The 19,278-nt window shown below is 36.5% G+C and overlaps 1 long non-coding RNA gene across 1 annotated transcript; it reads left to right on the top strand.

The window, feature by feature from the left end:
* The first annotated feature begins 117 nt into the window (after positions 1-117).
* Positions 118-13,613, top strand: LOC115333547. Its single transcript, XR_003920839.1, has 3 exons — positions 118-492; positions 1,334-1,438; positions 13,066-13,613. It is a non-coding gene; the product is annotated as an uncharacterized LOC115333547 (long non-coding RNA).
* The last annotated feature ends 5,665 nt before the right edge of the window (positions 13,614-19,278 follow it).

Raw genomic sequence — 19,278 nt, forward strand, 5'->3', positions numbered from 1 at the left:
TTTTTTGGCTATCCCTCGAAAAGGGCGGCTGTCACGCACCCCGCTTCCCGCTGGGAAGTGAGGCTGGCGGTGAAGGCCTGGCGAAGGCTTTCCGGGGGAGCGCGGTGCCCGGGGTGTGTTTCGGCGGTTGCTGAGGGGAGGAGGCGGCTGGAGCGGCCGCTGCTGGGACTGCCAGCGGGCCTCGGCTCTGGTGACGAACTCGCCGCCGGTGCTCGCCATCACCCCCCCGGCAGTAAAATGGCAGCAGAAACTTGGAAGCAGCGGCCTTCCCCGCTGCAGCACGGCGCTTGGGCCCGCAGCTGGAGGGGCGTGCAGAGGGCCTTGCACTTCTAGAAGTAACTAAAAGCCGTTTAGCACCTAAAAACTCGATGGCGTCTTACGTGCCAGCTTTCCTTGCCCAATAGCTCATTTTGGACAGGATTGCCCAAAGCGTTTTCATTCAACCCTACTTGTTGAGGAGAATCTCATTTGTATACTCTTGCCACTTGAAATGTACGTCTTATGTCAATGTCTTGCCTTTCTAATACAAATATTTTGAACAACACTGTTTGACAACAGAGGTTTTATCTGTGCTAGTCTCGTTGTGCTCCCTGGTAGGCCGTCCCTGGCAACAGGGAGCAATATGCGAAGGCCTAGTGTAAAGATAAAAACTGAGACCTCGCAGTAAAGGACAGTTTGGAAAAGGGGGTTAAAACAGATGTATGGTCCCACCGTATTTGTTCAGTTTTAACAGCATAACCAATATATATTTTATGTTAGTGAACACATGTTTTAACGGAATTAATTTCCAACATAGACAAATAAAGTGACCTTATTAAGGCAGACCCTAATGCTGAATAGCGAGGGGCTGGTAAAACAGCTACTGATGCAGCAAGTTCAACAGTTGAGATCCTGCCTGAATTTCTGCAGGTATAGAAGATAAAAAATGCAAATGCATCTGTATCCAAATAGAAATCACAGGAGAGTCATCCTTCCTGTAGAGCCACATCTATCAGTTGAGGGTTATAAATATGAGAAGTATTAGGGGAGTTTTTCCATGCATGCAGCATCTTAGAGAAAGAAAGAAGGGAGGAGAGAAAGGAGGAGAGAACATTCACAAAAAGGAATGAGTTTGCAGTAGAAGTAAGGAGAGACAGGCAAGAGAACAAAGGAGGAAAACTGGGAGAGTTGGAAAAGAAAAAATTAGTAATATTTACAAAGGGGAAAGAGAGCAATCAGCAACATCAAATCCTGATTTTGAATACTGGTTTCAGTGACTTAGAATTTCTCCTATGCTCTGTTGAACCACGTTTTTCAACCATGAGAAATCTCAAAATTATTTTAACAATTGCAGGAACTCAGAGGTGGAAAGAGAAAAGTGATCTACCAGAATTCCACCGAAAGAGAGATGGGCTGTTCCTTTACTGAAGAAAAGCAGAGGAACTTCATATAGCAAAAGGTAAGATTAAAGAGATTATTCTTTTTTTTGTCCAGGTCTATGACTTTGTGAATAACAGGTATTTATCGGTAAAACTTTGCCTGTAACCTTAGTATTCTGTAACTGCACTGGACAGTATGGTTAGATGATGGTTTTCTGATGATAAGCACTTCAGATAGCTTTTATGATAGCCGTTTTTGGTGTAAACTTCAAGTATACCTTCAGTGAATGTTGTGTATTCTAAAATATTTTACGGCTGATAGACTTTAACTGTTGAGACCTATTTTTTCCTTAGTACCTTTTTCTGAAATTCCTGCTGTTGTCATTATCCTTTTTTTCTCCTGGATATTTCCAATATCTTGATCAAAATGTCCCAGATGGAGTCATTCTAGTCCTTTATACAATGCCATAGTAACAAGAGAAATTAGTAGATGACATGAATTTAAGGTCATTGTAGTTTTTACAGGCTTATTCTTTTAAATGTTCTTTGCCTTTAAGCTATTTCCATCTTACTAGATGTGCATGGTTCATTGAAGAACCTGTTGAATCTGTTTAGAGTTGCAAGTATGTAATGAGCTTTCATGCTTTTTTTTTGGTATTTGCTTTTGGTATTTTTCCACTGCATAATTACAGTTTATGTGAGGGTTACTTATTTTGGAGAAAATACAGGCCACATTTTTTTCATGTTGTGTAAGTAGGTGTTAGCTTTATTTTACGCTCATGTAATTTACAGCAGGCTTTGTATCATGTGTTTCATCACATAAATAAAATATACTTTTTTCCTGATGTAAGCAAAAATCTCCAAGGTACTTAAAATCTCAAGTCTAACAGTTCTAAATAAAACGTAAATAGCACAAGACTTGTGTGCTACTACCAAAGGGGAATAAACATTATGTTAAAAAATCTCCTGCCAGAAAACTAGCTTACTTGGTTTGTAGAAACCTTGTCTAATATATCCTGACATTCACTGGAAGACTTAAAAACAGTTTATAGCAGCACCTAACTAAGGCCCTGAAATTATCAAATTTTGTGTATGTGTTCAGCCTTTTGTGTGATGAGTGGTAAACTGACTTTAGTAGGTTTCCTCAGGATATGAGATAATGATTTGAAGTGTACAGCAGTGAATATGAAAAAGAAAATTCATTTCGATCTTAGCAGATGATCAGCTTATGCTTGACGTCTTAGATGCACGTAATTGTCTTTTGGTCACTGTGGCTTTCACTTGCTAACACCAATCCCAAATTATCTGATCTTGGCACAGTACCTCACATAATGATAATCTTAACAACAGGAAATTCTACAAGTTTGGTCTATACTTCGTTTCAGTGTCTCTAAATTAGCTTTCCTTAGGGTGTCTCTAATTTTAATTTTGATAGAATAAAGGCTGCATAATTCCGATTACAGAACGTGTTACTGCTTTCTGCGGAGCTAAAATGATGCCTAGTACATAATTTATAAGGACTCAGGCCTGATCTCATCTAGATAGGCAAGCATTGCTGTGTTTCTTGTCAAATTCGCTTAGTAGCTGATTTTACATGATTCAGTACACAGCAATAGGTGCTGGGATATCTTGGGTCAGAATCAGGTCAAGGTACTTGATCAGATACAGTTCATTTCAGAAGTGGGTAAAGATATGGTGTAGTATGTTCCAGGATATTGGAGGTCAAAACTGAAATTTCATCTGTTAATAACCCGTGAAATACAATACAACACAATTATTTGTATTGAGTGGTCAGTATTTAATAGTCGACATTCACGAGAAGGTGGGATATGTTCGCATGTGAACATCCATTGAATTTTCCTGCATTTTAGAACATCAAACAATGTAAAGTGTGATGCTATGACTCTGTATTCTTTTGGCAGCAATTCCATCTTAAGGACTCCTACTAACCTTCTACATTTTGCCCCCTTTCCCTTAATTTTAATCTGTCTCTCATTCTAATGTTGTAGTTTATGAAGCCTCAGTACATGCTGGAAAACCAGCTTCATATTATTCTTATACCCAAATAAAGAACTTCTTTAGTTGGATGAACTAAAATACTTACATTTTACCATGCTGTTCTATATTTCTTTGTATATATTGTGAGAAATTATGTCTATCTGAAGTGTTTTAGTAAACCTACCTCCAGTTTCTTTAGATGATTCTCTTATTTCCAAATTTGTTGCAACGCTGTGTTTTCTGAACAATTCTCCGAAAATGTGAATCTGTGGTTCCCTCTTCTTTTTTTTACACCTCATGTACCCCCCACTCCCCTGTGAGCAGAGTACATTTCTGGTTTGTAACACATCACTGACATTGCTATCCTCGTCAAAAGTGTTGACATTATAAATAATCGGTAGTTATAGTTTGTTAGTTACTTATAGCAGAGTTTTCCATGTCTGAGAAATATTTTTATTAGGTTTCTCAGTGTGGATAGCTTGGTGGTAAAAATGCAGTTGTATTTCAGAGTGCTATTCAAGAATAAAATGCATACATACTAAATTTTCTCTTATCCAGGTCTCAGTATGTTCTTCTAACAGATCGTGTGTATATGACAGATCTTATATAAGAACATACACACTGTGCTTTTTTTTTTTTTTTTTTTTAAATACCCAACATGAAAGCATAAGGTAGAGTGTGACCATTAGCCTCCAATATTTGCTTGCTGTCAAACATACTACCTTTTGTATTGGTATGTTGTAGTAACTGTATAGTGGTATGTAGTAGCTAATATACTAGAAGTTTTTTCTGCTTTAATGAATGTAACTTCTTGTCTCTATCATGGTTTCTGTACAGAAAAAAATTCACTGGAAAACTTTGTCCTTTGTTTATCAATATTAATGGCGGTAGCATCATTTGAAAATCAAGTGTGTTGCTGTGATGCAAGAAAGCCTTGCTTTCTTGATTTAGAATTAGCTCCATAAATCAAATTAAAAAGCATTATTTCTTTTGTACAGAACAAATGCACTTACTGGATAAAGAGTGCAAGGAAACTTTCTGGCATGTTGCCAGAAATTAAAAATAAATCTAATGTGCTTTGACTGTGTGAGGTGTTCCTTTCTGTTTGCTTTCTTCTGTTAAAGTAGTTGAGTGCCTTCTAACTTCAAACACTTGAATATGGACAGAATAAATGGCTTCAGAAAATGCCTGCATGCATATCTTCTTAGAAAGTGCTTTGGGTTATGGAAACATAAGTGGGACAAAGATGAATTTGTGAGAGATTTAAGAAGGATCTGTTTTCTGGGATCAGACAAATTAACATTTAAAACAGCTTCTAGTCACATAGTTGCAGCCTAGGTGGAAACTTCAAAAACTCTTTTCAGATCTTCCTTTGGCTATGGGAGACATTAACTTTTCTGGAGTATATATAGATGAATTTCTGACAAAGTGACATGTGTTTGGTCAAGTTCCTACTGAGGATGCACCTGAAGCTGTCCACATTGCTTATATAGCTTTGCAGGGTATGCAGTGGAAGAAAGAGCCAGCAGTTCACATGTACTGAGACAGACTAGATGTGATGCAAAGTAGCAACAGGGATCTTATTAACATGAGAGTTGAACTCCTAAGCTTCCATCCTAGATGAGTGTTTTCAGATAATTTCACTGTAAATTACTGGGCTTTTCGAGTGGATGATAGTTTATCTCAGGAAAAAGTAAGACATACATAATACCTAGGTGACTCTCTGCGTACTTAGAACATTATTTTGGTGATATTCATGTTGCATTCTAGTCTCTGACTTTGACACCCTTAGTCCTCAAAGTTGCCACAAGTGCCTGATTTTCTTACTTGTCTGGGGCAAGGAGGCAAACATTGTTATTTCTCTCCAGAATATTACATTCTGATTAAAAAGTTTTCCAAACACTGATGTTATGATTTGGAGCTTTTATGTAAGTGGGGTCCAAAGACTACTGATAGGCAAATGTCTTTGCTTCCTGCAGCTATGCTTATTTTTCTGTGTTATTTAAAGCAGCTAAATGTGTATATAAGGTACCATTCTGTGCACTTTTTTTTGTATGAAAGGTTCCTCTCAGTACTATACAATGTGCTAGACACCCCTAAACCCCCATTCCCCCCAACATAGGCAGTGTCCTGCCTTGTCCCTTTTACATTAGGTCTTGCTGCTGAATTTTCCACGTATGTGAACTGGGCGTCAGTTGTACGAGCATGAGACAGGACAGGTCTGCTGGTGAGTTTTATCTGTTCAGTGATTTATTTCTAAACTTTAAGATGGCTAATATTCAGAGACCATCCTGGTCCTTCTGCTTTTCTGAAGGTTAAAAGAAGGTTGTAACTACAGGCTGAACACCAAGCTAGCTGATTTAGAAACATCTTGTGTAGCTCTCTGTAACAATCTTTTTTTTGATTGAGATACGTGGCTTCATGCTGAGGTAATCTGCAGGGGAAGGAGAGCTTGTAGTAATGAGCTCTCCTTCCCCTGCTGATTATTATGTCCAATCCACAGGCAACTCTGAATGCAGTATGTGGCTGCATAAAACATTTTTAAAGATAAGACTGATCAACGCTTTTTTATGGCCATGGGTCCACGACCAGGGTTTATGCCCTGTAAAATGCTGAAAACTTTTTTTTTAAATGAATTTGCGCTCCTGCTATAAGGGGGGGATAGGTATCTTTACTTCATCTGACTACTGCTGTTCATCCAGCTTTATAATTATTTCAGGTTTTAATCTGTTTTCAGATGCAGGGTGTTACTGGAAGTTTTGAAAGATCATTTAGAGCTATTTCTAATAGATGGAAAGTTCACACTATCTGTGGCAGCTAAAATATGAATGACTTCCTTTGTTTCCTTAGTAACATCTACCTTATATGACACTTACGATGCTTAGGAATTCTTCAACAATTTCTACTGTGTTTGACTAAGTACCTTTTGATTCTGTCTCATCAGGAGACACTTAAAGAAAGAGGAGAAAATGAATTGCCTCACCATTTTGAATTAATCACAAAAGATATTCCTGGCAAGAACTACAAGAAAAAGAATTTATGTGCAGAAGCAAATGCATTTTCAAACTAGTCCTGTATGTTCTTTTGTAATTAAACCATTACTTTTTGGCTATGGATAAAACACTAATAAAAATGGAAAATGCAGTTTTCCTCTCTGAATTCAAACTAGCAAACTAACTAGCAAACACTGTCATCCCTGAGAGAAGTGCCTCCACATCAGGGGTCAATCCAGTTCTGTTTCGTCTTGGCTTTTTTGGTTGGGGTTTTTTGTGGGAGGGTTTTTTTTTGTTTGGGTGGGTTTTGTTTGGTTGGTTTTGTTTTGGTTTGGAATATTGGTGTCAATATAAGCCGTGTTAGAGAAGGCACCAATAAATGGTTTGTTACATTACTGGGAAGGATGTTATTACTGGGAAGGATGTTATTAAAGCATTTAGGAAAGATGTTGCTTCTAGCTGATACAGGTTGTTTTTCTGTTCTTCTGTCCAAAAATACTTGAGATAAAATGGAAACTTATAAAACAGATGTGCATATAGATGCCTGTATAGACTTGATGTGCATGTTTATGATCATGATGATTAGAAAAATCTATAAAACTCAAATCTAGAATTGATTAGTTTGCCGTGCAATGGTTAAAACTGTTTTTAGCATTCTACATAAGATTTAAAAAATAGATAGTTAACTTCTGACTTTCTCTTTCTAATAAGCACATGTGTGTATATTACTTTAGTGAGTTTTGTGGGTTTTACTGCAGTAATAACTGTTTGTCTGTGGGTGTTGGTTTTATATATGTTTTTTCTTATATGAATGTATTGAATCTTTAGGTCATATTTTAAAGTACACCATGTCATACTTTCTCTGCTTTTTCTTTTGTTTTCAGAAATTTTTCATACATATTGGACTTCTGTCAGGTGTCTTGATTTCCACTTCCCTGTTGTCCCCATTAGCAAATACAGTGTATTTTCATCAAGCATGTCTACTTAGATGAAGTGTTACCTTTTCTTAGGCATACTTTCAAAGATAAAGCAGTATAGTATCAGTTATTTCTACAGTGTTAGTCTAAATATACACTGGAGTACTCTATGTTTGATTTTAATCATTAATCAAGATGTCAAATGAACCTAATTTCTAATACATCAGCAAGCAGAAATTAAAATAAAATATAGGCTGATTTTGTCCAAAATCTGAACATATCTTAATTATCAAAGTAGTTTTGAATTGAAGGCTTATATCTCCTTCATTGTAAGTAAACTCTGTAAATACCTTGTATCCTATTACAAAAACAGAGCTCAACATACAGCTGAGCTCTAAAATAAAAGATTTTTTTTTTCTCTTCGAAGTTTAATATGCATTCTTCATTTCTTATAGTTAGGTGAGCTGGACCAAATTTTAAGAGTTATGTTCGTTTAATGTTGCTGTCTGCTCAGTACCTATGTTTCTTAGTCTTTTCCAGCATTCCCCTAGGTGGCACCATGACCCACTGAACAGCTGTAGACTTCAGAGCAAGTAACTTGTAACTACAGGATGTGTCTGCTGGGTGATGCGAACACATTTTCAAACTCTACTTGGTCGTCCTTCTTTTAACCACTTGTACTGTTTCTCGGAGACAACATTGTTTCCATACTAGGTCAGAAATAGTAATGATTAGAACATGGACAACAAATTATGTTAGTAGTACAAGCTATTGTTTACTTGAAAAATCAACTTGGAAGTATCTCATGTAGATAATTTAATTCCTTTGCATTAAAGGGAAGGAGGACACTGACACTGTGCAGTGCAATAGACTATGACACACTTGTGCTTATTTGGGTAACAAAGGACTACTGTTTTCTGTATAGAGCTTCATGGGACTACATGCTTCATTTAGATCTAACTCTGTTTCATACTCCCAGCTCCCATCCTAGTCCTGCTTTACTGCTAGTATCACCAGTTCTTCTGCACCTCATGCATTGTTTCTTTAGTCCCTAAGTACAAATACCTGTGGAGTAAATAAAAGTCCTGCTTCTCAAGCATGCTAAGATTAAGCAAAAAGAATTTAATCTGATGGTCTGAAAAGCCACATAATTAACTTTTATGGGAGGACTAAACTGTATGATCATTAGATACATGTTTTGTCTTCATACCAGTTCTTCTTTGGAATAGGGAGCAATAGGGATTTAATGATGAGGAAAAAAGAGAAAAGCTAGTCCTAGCCCATAGTTTTGTTACAGGTGGAAGAAGCCTTCTGAGAGAGCTGACAGCAAAATAGGAGCAGATGTTTTAGATAAAGAGGAGTTGGGAATCTTTTGCAGTTAGTGTTTTATTGACAGTAGAGCTTAAGTTAAAAGGCAACATGATATCTGCTGCCCAGTCCTACAGGTTATTTGAGAATTTTCACATAATAAAAAGGCTGATGGGATTATTATTGTCTCTGTATGGTGGTGTCTAATGAAAAGTTGATAATATGAGAATTTTTTGCAGTCTTCTGTTTGGAGCATGTTTTTAATGATTTTTAGAATAAATAAAAACCATTTTTGTTGGAGTTAATGAGGTTATCACCAGTGTCCTGGAACACTTGTCTTGGAGACTTATTGCAGCCTAACTGAACATAAAAGAAGGTTCATCATGCAGGCAGATAAGTTTTGCCATATAAAAATATGACTTAGAAATGACAGTAAGCAACAAATAATGAAATAATTATGAATTGTACTGCTCTTAAGTCTGTCATTTTAGTGAAAAGATTGTTCTTGATTTTCATATCTGCACAGTTGTAGCTGTTGTCTATTTGCTATCAGTTGCAGATTTGAAGTGCTGTTAACAAAACTCTAGAACACTATTTTTCCACATATTTTCTTCCTGGTTTTCTTAATTCGTTAGACTGATTCTTTGTGTCTGTGTCTACACTAGAATTTACCAGGGTGCAGAGCTGGTGCTGAGAACCTGGTATTCCCAGGATTTGTATTTCAGGGGATCAGACTAGCTCTGATCTCATCCCTTGGGGTCTGTTTTGCATCTTACAATCATTTGCTTCAGAAGTTCCTGATCTGAACTAAAACACCAATATAAATGCAGCCTGTATGTACTGTATCTGAGAGTACCAAACTGATGATGTCCCATAAGCAATATGTAGTTTAACGTCTATTCACACATACGCGCGCACACACTTTGGGCATTTTTAATAGGTCTTCATTTTCTAGTTACCCTTTTGAAAAAGTAACAGTCCAACTTCACAACAGCAAAAAGTGTGGGCTCTTTGTTGTACCTAGGCTCTTTGTGTCAGAGGTTAGTAGCAAATTCTAGTTCCTTTTCTAAGAGCATATTGCTTTACTGCTCATCTAAGGGGCTTTCTCAAACAGATCTGATTTATATGATTGCTTAGCAAAGGAAAGTCTTACCAAGTTACTTTCTTCCATTTTAATACAGCATTGATCTTGTGACTTGAAATTCATATCTGGAAAAACAGTTTCCTTCTGGGGCTAATTTGTGTCACTTGGTGCTATGGATCAGTATTCTGTTGATCAGAAATGCATTACTCTGAGACATCATTTCTTTACAAATACGTATTGTGGTTCCAGTTCATGGATTTGGAGAAAGTCCTAAAAGCAGAGGATAGTCTTTTAGATTGACTTGTCTGGTACAAATATTCTATGCTTAATATATGCTTGTATAGTGTCATTCCAATGGACTGCCAACTTTTTTGTCTAGTTGCTAGTCAGATATTACCGACAGAAGTAACAGTATGCAAGATTAGGAGTACATTTATTTGTAAAGGAAGAGGAAGACAGGGCTGTGTGGCAGAAATTATAAATCTGGAACAGGCTGGTCAAAGTGTTCTTTTCTAATACAGAATTCAAGCTTTGGTACTAATTTGAGGGTGTCCAGAACCCTAATGCTTGTAGTGCCCTGTGACATGCAGTTTCTATAAAAAGTAAACTCAACTGCCACAGTAGTAGTAAGTTCAGTACCTCTGCTTCCTTTATTTAATTTCTTATATTTTTCTTTTTATTACATTATCCTATCATTTCCTAATAAACCTAAGTTTATTAAATTTGATATTTTATTGGAATAAGTTCATGTCTATACTCAAATTTAAACTTCGTGATTAATCTGTGCATGTTCCCTTTTCAATGCTGTATGAATAGTGTATTTTGCTATCATTTTTTTTAATCACCTTGTTTGGTGGATTTTGTTATTAGTTCTGTATTTTTACCTTTATATAACAATCAACATTTTACAGTGTAGTTCCCTTAAATATTTTGATTCCTTTTGCAAACATTAGTTAGAAGGAAGGCCAACATTTTAGAACACAGTTACATAAGTTTAGCCTGTGAAAGTCTGAACATTTTTAATTTATATGTTTACTGCTGAGAATGCAGACAGAAGTTTGTGAAATGAATCAGTCAGTCATATCTAGAACTCAGAATTGGCAAATCTCTCGCTACAAGTCTCATCAGAAGGAGGTGTTACCCTCTCTGGAAGGTGTCTTTTCTCTACTGGCTTGTTAGGCATCTGCATGCATGAGGAATGGATCTATATAACTAAATAAGTAATAATAATCCTCCGTGGCATTTAAACATCTGGCATACTTGAGTTTAAAGTGTGCACAGAAATTACCAGAGTTAAAACTAAATGGACTTAAATCTGTGCAGAGCCTGAAAATAGCAGTTCTAGATATAAATATTTAAACCTACTTGAAGTCTGGTATATCAATTTTGGCAGCATTGAAGACAGTAGAGCCTCCAGTGTTGTTAGTGCCTGTGAAAATGGCACAGGGCAAATGCAATGTAACAAAGTTTTACAGCTTTAGATTCCCACATGTAAATTATTTCTATGCCCAGTACTTAAAATCTAAAGCCACAACAGGTTTTAATCTCAGGAGATATGGAATCATGTTGATGTGAGAGAGCAGGACTGTGAAGCCACTACAGTATTTACTTGTGTATCATCTATTACATATTCTATTGCTGTTTAAAATGGTTGTGCCATACATCACAAGCTACCAGAAACAGTCACCTATGTGTATGTTTTGCTTAAAGAAACTGAATATCCTTAGTAACTTGCATGCTGTAGTTATATTCTATTTGTTTTGTTAAATGCCTACTTCCATTTTAGTAAGGTAACGCTTACTTTTGTTAATTTCTTTTTGCTTGTAATTGCCAGTTACCACAGACAGGTAGTAATTTCCTATGCACCTTCAGGAGCAAGAGAATGAACAAATAGCTGCCAAGTACTGGTGTGTTTTCATACAGAGGATGCTTCCCCACTCCAAACTGTAATTCTGCAACACCACAATTTTTAGCCAATTGTTGTGGTTTAACCCCAGCCAGCAGCTAAGCACCATGCAGCTGCTCACTCACTTCCCTCCCACCCAGTGGGATAGGGGAGAGAGTTGGGAGGAAAAAGGTGAAACTTGTGGGTTGAGATAAGAACAGATTAATAGAACAGAAAGGAAGAAACTAATAGTGATAATAATAATAAAGTGACAATAATAATAATAATAATAATAGGATAGGAATATCCAAAACAAGTGATGCACAATGCAATTGCTCACCACCCACTGACCAGTGCCCAGTTAGTTCCGAGCCCTCCCCCCCGCCCTAAGCCAACTCCACCCAGTTTATACACTAGGCATGACATCACCTGGTATGGAATACCCCTTTGGCCAGTTGGGGTCAGCTGTCCTGGCCGTGTCCCCTCCCAACTTCTTGTGCCCCTCCAGCTTTCTTGCTGGCTGGGCATGAGAAGATGAAAAATCCTTGACTTAGTCTAAACACTACTTAGCAACAACTGAAAACATCAGTGTGTTATGAACATTCTTCTCATACTGAATCCAAGACATAATACCATACCAGCTACTAGAAAGACAATTAACTCTATCCCTGCTGAAACCAGGACTCCAATCTATAAGAACAACAAACCATTGATTCATTAGTATACTTTTTTGATTGTACTACTTATGATGTAGCTATATGTTTTAAAACATTCTTTGCAAGGTAAATTATTAATAAGTAATCTTTAGTTTGTTAATAACAAGCCCTTACATTTGCCTTTTTTTTTTTTTTTTTTTAAATCATTGGGAAAATTTTTTACTTCACTGTTGTAGGATCATATAAATTTCTTTTTCTTTAGGCTAGGGTGATTCTTCAGTTCTTCATTTGAGTGAGTCTTAACATCTTTATTAAAATATATCTTGCTCTCTAGTAGTTTTTCAACCTTTACCATGGTTGTGTGTCTGAAAACAACACTTAGAGTTAGGAATGCTAACGTCTGAATCCTATGTAGTTTATTCACTTATTTAAGTGGTTCCACTTATTTCTACTGATGCATCAAGTCGAAAGAACCCGAAGCTCAAGATCAAAACATGATCTTCCTGGTAAATATACAGCATATAGAGAGCTAGCCTTACAAAACAATTTTATATATTAGCATTTTCAAAATTATCTACATAGAGGAACCACTGAAATACAGCTTATATTCACTAGGACTAGACTTTATCTGTCTAGATTTAATTATGCAAAGTGTTATTAAAACTCAGTGGTATATTACTTAACAGATTGATCCATAATGACATATTTATTTGGCATGCAGAGAGTCTGTATGAATTTTGATCTACTGGATACTGTTTGGTTCTTCTATGTCACAGTAAATGAGGTAAAATGGGGTACTGTGTTTGTGGCCTTCACAAGCTGTGCAGACTTCCTTAATGAATTTTAGTTACCATTCTCTTCTGCAGTTATCAAAAGTGTCCCTACTCAAGTGTTCTCATACACTCCTGAAAGAACAAGCTGTGTGTAAGGATGTTTCCTGGAGAAACATAAGAGAATTGATCTGCTGCAGGCAAAGGGACACTTAACTTCCATGTGACACCCTGCTGTACTTGGTGGTATATGCTATTACATGCAATGAGTCTGATTTCAGTCAACAGAACAAAACATTTAGGCTTGTACTTTGGCACAGTGTGTATACGTGTATGACCAGTTGCCTTTAACAAGAGATGCATGTGCCCCTTGTGTCTTTATCTATGTATATATGTAGATGCATAAAAACAGATGTAAGCTGGAAAGGTATTTTACATTAAAAAAGTGTCTGCACATATGAAAAAGATAGTGGTTTGTGTAATCTGTATAACTCAAAAAGTGGTTTCTAGATATGTCATGTCTTCCTAAAGTGTTCTCTCTTTTAGTTACAAGTTCAGCTAAGTGATCAATGAAGAGTAAAACTAAAATAGATTGAGTTTAGCAACTAAATAAGCCTGGAACAATAAAAATAATTGTTATCTTCTGTCTCTTCCCCCTTCTATTTCTTTTTGCATTTTATCTTCTTGCCTTGCATCTTCCATCCTTCTTGGATTATGTGAAAATGAATCCTCATTAAATATTAAAAACTGAATGCTAAGCTAAATTATTAATAATTGAAGCATCATTACAGTCACCTTCTATAGCATGTGACCTATCCTGCTCCTTATTGGCTTTCCTGCTCTGGTTATCCATTTTTTGGCAATAGGTATTACTAACTTCCAGAGCATACTCAGAAAAGATGATTGCTCACATAAGAAGAATGGTAATGATATATTTAAGCACATGTAAGTGAGTATTAAGAAATACTTCTTTTCTTCTACTTTCTGTTTCCTTTTTCCATTACTGTATATTGGGATAGTTGGAGAGTATTTCTTTCCCATTTTAACTGACAGCAGCTACTTTATATAGGTTTTTCTTTGTTTCATCATTTTCATTTACTTTTTAAAAATATTTTGCCATTACTTTTACATTTTAAGCTTTGTCCACAACCTCTCCTAACCACAAGAGCTCTGAGAAGCTGTTGTTTGTTTACTTTAAGACTCCATCTGCCCAAAGGAGGATTTGGGGAGAGACCGATAGTTTCTCTGCATCTCACTTTTCAGTGATTCTGTAGGCCTTCCTCATGAACAGCAAGTCATAAATATATGGATTTTGAGTGTGCTTAAGTACAGGGATCAGAAGTAGCCATTTCAGTTGTGATACTCTACTGGGAAGACATTTGCCTGGCAGTCTATTTGAAAATAACACTGGCATGCTTATCTCCTTTGAAACACCTCGAAACACCCACACACATCCCCACAGCCCCCCATGCTTTCACACACACTGAATTGCCAAGTGACCAAGAAAGCTAGTGGTAACTATTAAGGATGAAATGTTTGCAAGATCAAGTCATTGCAGAAGTCTCAGGTCATTACACAGGGTCTTAAACTCCTTGCAGGTTTTAGAAACTTCCAGGTGTCAGTGATGGTAGCTCTGGGAAAGGGCCATCCGTACCTTTTAAAAAAATTCCAAGTCATTCCATTATTCCTGTGTGGTGTTCCAAAAGCTGGCATTTGACAAATAAACTTCAAGAAAAAAGCTTAGAGGAAAAAAGAACAAGTTTGCTTATTCAATAAATAACTTTTATTGCACCTGTTCAACCCTAGTGTCATCTTCCTAGACTTCTGTGTTACTTCTGTTCATGCACTGAAGATTCAGATTACTGTCACATGATCTATCAAGATGACTTGATCTTATATTAATTCATTACAGTGCACAGACCCTGGTTTCAGTGAGAAAGAATTTAGTAATTATAAAAGCCATAACTTTGGAAAATATTTACAAAACTGTGTGATGTAGCTCAGATAGAGCAAAGGATACCTGTTTATTTACCTGTGTGGGTAATTTTTGTTAGAGGTGCCTAGAAATCCAAAATTATAGCAGAGCCCCTTTGCAATAGCAGTGCATATGGAGATTTTCAGAACTATGTGGGTGGCTAGAAATACGTCTAGGCTCCTTGGTCTGCTCTCTGAATTGGTTGGATGTAAGCCAGGTAGTCACACTAGATTGCACATCATACTGTGCTAATGCAGTTATCCAGTTGTCTGAAATACAGAAAAACTCGGGCTTGTCTACTTTTGTTTTTGTAAGCATATTCCAAGCTGATTTTTTTTCCCCTCAGAAAACTCCTATTAATTTCAATTGGATGTGTGACAAAGCTTCTAATCAGTTTTTAAAATTTCAGACACACACCAAGACAACAGTTTCTGCCCAAAATTGACATAGAGAAATGAAACAGCAAAAGATAAAATCATCTAACCAAGGTCACACAGGAAATCTATCCAGAAGTATTAAATAGATCTACAGATACTGAGTTTTGGTTCGTTTTTTTAACCTTACATTCACTCTTTTTGGGTGCAAATGTTCATTTTCATAGCTGTCTTTTTGACACTGTCGAAAGACAATTATTACAACTGTTTAATCTGATCTCTATTTTCTATTGTGAGGTAGTTATTAGTGCATTATAAAGCATTGTCTGGATCTCTGATTTGCTATCAGAATGTCCCAATTTGTCCATTAATCCTAGCCAGAAAGTGTAATAGTTTTTCAGAACATTCAGAATAAGAAACAAGACTTACATGGATTTCTTTGTATGGTTATAAATTCAGAAAAAAATAATAGGGTTTCAGAGCTTGATTGTCTCATTTATATAGCTAACTTGCTTTCAAGGAGTGGATAATGCCCTATACAACCAGGTAAGTGAGCAAAGTGGGACTCTGAAAGATCCTGTTCAAACAATGTTACACTATATCTAACAACCACCTACTGTGTTCTGTGATCATACCGCTGCTGCTTTGAAAATGTTGATGTTTATATTGTTTTAATGTGGGAACCATGATGTCCTTTGCCTTTTTTTTTCAAAGATGCTCTGCTAAGAGACTAGACTGCTACAGCCAAGATGTATTTGTAAAGATAAGAATTCTGTACCTTTTTAGACAATCTTCTTTGATAGTATATTTAGAAATTGAGTCAGTACAACGAATTATCATCTAGACAAATTCAGAGTTGCTGTACATCTTATGAACATATCTTAGAAGACTTCAACAAAGGTTTATTGTGATTCTTTGTAGAAGGCTGTTAGTAAAAATTATGGATTGCATTCCAAGAACCATCTAACTTTACCACAAGATTTGGTACTTCTTAAAAGGAAACTGTCAAGTTTTTTAAGGTTTTTTTTCTGTTTTAAGCTCCCAATATGACACTTCTAAACACAATTTCTTTCTAACTTTATTTTGCTCTTTGCCTTTTGACATGCACCATTTCTTCACCTCTTTAACACCATGGACATATTTGGCTTTAGGTTGTACTTATTCTGCACAGCACTATGAGTCAATGATGTCAACATGACTTCAGAATAAGATTTGTTCTTTAGCTTGTTGTTCTCACTGAAACCTTGTTGAGGTGAGCTTTTAAATTTTTGTCACAGAGACATCCATCTTGATAAATATCTATACTGTTATAGGAAATCCTAGCTATTTCATTCCCATCACGGGCCTTTTCCTTACCTTTCACATGTATTATTCACCAACATGAATTAGAGCAAGCATGAAAAATACAGTGTATGTAAAGTTTGGGTTTTCTTAAATGCATTTTGCAAATTGTAATTGAGTCAAGTATGTGATTCTAGCAACCTGACCTGAACTTGTTCTGTAAGCTGAAGGTGGAAGACTCTATCCAGTGATCAGTCTGTGTCCTGCTAAGCTTTCTGACTATGACAGCTCTGAAGAAATCTGGAAATATTTTGACCAATTTCTAAAGAAATTAAAAACCAAATCTTAAGATTGCCTATATATTTTGTGAATATCTGTCTTAAAGCTGAGTTAGAAGCTGTAATTTTCAGCAATTTAAATACTTATTAATTCCTTGTGATTGCAACTTCTGTGTTATGTTCTCTGTGCAAAGTTGTCATTTTGCTTTCATACTCATCTGGATAACTATTTGGCACAACATAACTGGCCTTGGATAGTTAAAGGATTGTTATTGAAAATGAAAAGGAGGAGAAACCTGATGGCCATTAAAAGAAAGCTGCCAACAGAAGGTTTTAAAAGCACATCTTTTGTATATCTACATGTGTTTGTATCACAGTCTGTAAAACTGTTTGTAAAATACTGTGCTCAGTATGTCTAAGCCATCTGAGTCAGCTTTAGTGTGAACTGGTTAGTTGCATTTCACATCATGAATCCACTAAACTGTGTAACAATGATGGATGCTTTTTTTAAAGATACGGATATACTATGCTTTCTCTGAAAGTAAGTGCAAATTATGGGGGAAAAAAAAAAGGATTGAGCCTTTTCCAACTATTTTTGTCCCACCCAATCATCATTCTCTAGTCATCTCATTTATTATATGTGTATATGTGAAAGAGATAGAAATACCCCAAATCAATGTATTAAGCTAAACAACTCATGGACCAGCTACTGCACTGAGCTATTCCTTACGTAATTGAAGTCAAGCAAAGTGCAAAACAATAATTAAAAAAAGGTATGTAAATAAGGGGTTCAACTGGAAAAAATACTGCAGTTCAAGGCACTCCCTGTTTCTGGATTAGGAACATCACTTCAGTCACTGCAGAACTCAATGCATGGGTAGTTTATTTGTTTAGTAACAAATTGGCAGTTACTGCTAAAAGTGATGATCAAATAAAGAAAAATGGCTTAGCTGTTGGCAACTTGTACTTTATCCATGATCTCTTTGCTGAAAATTCCTGGTTGTCAGAGTTCCAGAAATCATTTATTTGTATGTTGCCTATAGAGCTGTAGGTACCTCAAGGAAAAAAAAAAAAAAGCCTTGTGGTTACTGGGACAGATTAGAAATAGGAAGAGAATGAAGTGTCTTCTTCTGGATGGTTCGTCACTAAATTAAAGGTATTATATTGAAAAAGAAGAGAAGGTTGCAGGAGAGGGAGCTGTGATGGTTTTTACTCTAAATCCTAGAGTAAAAGAGCAAGCGCACCAGAGATTTCTTCTTATCTTCAGACTCTTAATCATATTTGCTTTGTCACAAGGAAATTAAGTTTGAAATATAACTTACACTGCAAAGCACTAAAGCAGGGATTAACAACCTACCACACAGGTATGAAAGATGATGTGTAAGCCTTGTGAGTGGCAGAGAGCAGAGCCGGCAGAGGGCCAAGAGTTTATAGCCGGGAGCTGTGGCATCTTGAGAAGAGGCATCTGTGAGAAGCAGTTGCTGCCAGCTCCCACTGAGGTCTGATCTCACTCAGAGCTGGAAGCTCCTGCCTTGTACATAAGCAAGATTCTGGGGATCAACAGCGTCTTGCCTGTGTGAGAGGGAGAATCTCCCAGTTCCCACCAAGTTTCAGCTGTCACAGTACACTTCAGTTTGTAAAATACGAATACAGACCAGTGCACACCCCTCTTGACAGATGCATAAGCTAATGGATAGGGCAGTAAGAACAGATAATCAGAGAAACATGTTACTAAAATACTTTAAAAATTCTTATGTTAAAATAGCCAAAAAATAAAGAAATATTATGGTTAATTCACTACAAATCTTGAGGATTTGTTTAATAAATTAAAACAGTTGATATAACTACATTTGTATTGTGCATGATTCCCCAATAAACTGCTGCTAGTCTTTAATAATGCTGCCATACCTGAAGGGGGATTTTTACTCTTATTTTCTAAACAAAACTTGCATGGAAACTGTCATATTTGTGGGTTGACTGGTCATTGCTAAAAATGAGAATATTCTACTGCTCTTTTATTTAGATTGCACTCCTTGTCCAAGAGCTCAAGCTGTGTTTAGAATTCTGAATTTGAGAGTTCTAAATTACATGTTATTTGCAAAATAAGACTTCTGCTATCTGAGCAGAATATCTTTTATTGGTTTCATTTTACACATGGGAAAATTGAGGTACAGAAAACTAGTGACTCTGCAAGTCACAAAACACAGTAGCAGCACTATATTGCAAGTTTCTTGTATCTGGAAACTCCACTTCATTTTGAAGATGTTTCTGTGTCAAGGTTTAACCCCAGCCAGGAACTAAGCACCATGCAGCTGCTTGCTCGCTCCCTCACCATGCAGTGGGACGGGGGAGAGAATCAGGGAAAAAAAAGTAAAACCCATGGGTTGAGATAAAGACAGTT

Source organism: Aquila chrysaetos, chromosome 21, assembly GCF_900496995.4.
Source record: "Aquila chrysaetos chrysaetos chromosome 21, bAquChr1.4, whole genome shotgun sequence".
NCBI lineage: Eukaryota > Metazoa > Chordata > Aves > Accipitriformes > Accipitridae > Aquila > Aquila chrysaetos.